Raw genomic sequence first — 802 nt, forward strand, 5'->3', positions numbered from 1 at the left:
TATAAAATAATAATTGAACAGAAACATTCATGTATAAAATAATAATTAACATTATTTATCTGAGGAGCAGCTTCGAGTTTAACTCCATCACAGAACTCTCATCTTGAACAAGCATGAAGGCGACAGTGGAAAGAAAAACTCCCTCATGAGGAAGAAACCTTTAGCAGAACCAGGATCAGGACAAGAGGACCATCTGCTTCCACCGGCTGGGTTTGGTAGGAACAGATACACAATGGCAGGTCAAGAATCACATGTTAAGATAGAAATAGTATCAAATGAAAACTTCAATTTTAGCAATTCATTTAAGGAAATGAGGTCAGTTTGTCCTCTAGTAGTCTAAGTCTATAGCAGCATAACAAGCCGACCCTAACTATAGGATTTATCAAAAAGGAAAGTCTTAAGCCTAGTTTTAAAACTGGATAATGTGTCAGCCTCATGGACAGAAACTGGAAGTTGGTTCCACAAGAGAGGAGCCTGAGAACTGAAAGATCTTTCTCCCATTCTGTTTTTGTAAATTCTAGGAACCACAAGTAAACCTGCAGTCTGAGAGTGAAGTGCTCTGTTAGGAAAATATGGAACAATAAGATCTGTAATATAAGATGGAGCTAGGTTGTTGAGGGCTTTGTAGGTTAGAAGTAAGATTTTGAATTCTATTCTGGATTTGACAGGGAGACAATGGAGAGAAGCTAAAACTGGAGAAATATGATCTCTCCCAGTAACTCCAGTTAAGACTCTGGCAGCAGCATTTTGGATCAACTGAAGACGTTTTAAAGAAATATTTGGACACCCAGATAATAAACCA

Source organism: Nematolebias whitei, chromosome 18, assembly GCF_014905685.2.
Source record: "Nematolebias whitei isolate Nwh7 chromosome 18, NemWhi1, whole genome shotgun sequence".
NCBI lineage: Eukaryota > Metazoa > Chordata > Actinopteri > Cyprinodontiformes > Rivulidae > Nematolebias > Nematolebias whitei.